Below are 1921 nucleotides of genomic sequence, written 5' to 3' on the forward strand. Positions count from 1 at the left end.
TTTAGTTACATTAATCCATGACTGTGTGAAAGGATGATTCTGTTTGTAGTCATATGTAAAGCAGAAACAAATGTAGAGCAAGGAATATTCATATTTTGCTATTTGTTTTTTTTAATCAACATACATTTATGAAAATTTGTAGTCTCGTTTTTATATTAAACTCTACTTGACTGCCTGATTCATCTCTCTTTGAACCAGCAGGATTGCTAATATCTGAGGCTCAGAGTTTGAAAACAGGAGTTTCTCCTTTAAAGAATCTACACAATTTGCTGCTGTGCCCTATTCTCAGAAGAGAAAAATCACACATGATATTTATCTAGTTGGAGAAAAGAATTTATGATGATTTGTATTTTCATAATAAAGTAACTTCTTGTGAAACATTTTTGATAATGTTTTTATCGATGTAAGATTTTTACATGTCAGCTCATAATATAGATGTTATTAAGAAATTAAAGGAAAATAAGGGGAAATAGGAGGGTATCCCATGAAAACAGAAGGAAGATCAGTGTCAGTGAAGTAGAGAAAGGGGAGACAGGGGGAGGGAGGACGGACAAGAAAAGGGATGAACTATGGAATAAAAAAGCCAAATTATGATATGTACACGTATGAATGTACCAAGTGAATTCCACCTTTTATTTATACTTATGAAGTACCAATTTAAAAAACTATAAATAAATTGAAGGAAGACCAATTGAGTGGAGAAGGGAACAGGGGGAGGGAGAAGGTGAGGGTGAGAGGAAGTACTGGGAACTGAAGTGGAACAAATTGTACTTCATGCCTGTATGATTATGTCACAGTGAGTCCCAATATTGTGTATAATACACTAATAAAAACATAAAAATAAGCACAAGTAAAAATTAAGAAGTAAAGTTTTAAATTTTAAAATTATTTTCTTAATATTTCTCTGTCTGAAAATGTATACAAATAGGCTATATCGCTCAGTTGGTAGAGTGCTTGCCTCACATGCACAAGGCCCTGGGTTCAATCCTGAGTCTCTCTCTCTCTCTCTCTCTCTCTCTCACACACACACACACACACACACACAAATGTAATACAAATAGAAAATGAGATAAAGATAATAAGATTTAGGTCAACTTTGAAGGTACTTGTAATATGTCTGCTTCTTTGTGTGTACGTGTAGGTACATGTTGTCAATATCTTTCTTTCTCTTCAGAAAACAAATGAAGCAAGGTTTGTTTTAACAAAATTATAGTCAGTTGGGTAGTAGTGCTAAGACTACTACAAAACTGTGTTTCTGTATCAAAAACCATTATATAGGGGCCGGGATTGTGACACAGCTGTAGAGCACTTGCCTAGCACATGTGAGACCCTGAGTTCGATCCTCAGCACCACATAGAATGAAATAAAAATAATGTGTCCAACTACAACTAAAATATAATAAATATTTTTAAAAATTAACAAAAACATTATATATAAGGCATTGGTAAAGAGGAAAGTGATGTAAATATAACCCATCAGTTCCTTTGGTTAAAACCAATGTAAGTGCTTTTAAAATAGAACAAAGTTTCTCAGTATTGGGGAGGAGAAGATCAGCAAAAGTTTTAAAAGTGCAAAAAAATACATCAAGTGAATTCCTTTGGAATCAGTTTGTAATAATTTAATTCATTTAAGAATTGTGCTTTTTGGCAATGTATCTAATGAAGCTACATATGAAGATGTTTCATAGATGTTTTTAAATATCATATTTTTTAATTTGATAAAACTAAAAAAATTTGATGAAACTGATGTCTTTTGGAAATTCATACCTTGGAAGATCACTATCTTTTTGATTATAAATTGACTACTTAGAGTTGTAAAGCTTTACAGGATCCACTGTGATGTTATAATTTATGAATACAATGTGGCATAACTAAATCATGCTACTTAAACATATCCTTCACCTCACCTACATCTTAAAGGC

The sequence above is a fragment of the Marmota monax genome, unplaced genomic scaffold (genome assembly GCF_021218885.2).
Source record: "Marmota monax isolate L192 unplaced genomic scaffold, Marmota_monax_Labrador192_F-V1.1 WCK01_AAM20220418_F8-fsc00006, whole genome shotgun sequence".
NCBI classification, from domain to species: domain Eukaryota; kingdom Metazoa; phylum Chordata; class Mammalia; order Rodentia; family Sciuridae; genus Marmota; species Marmota monax.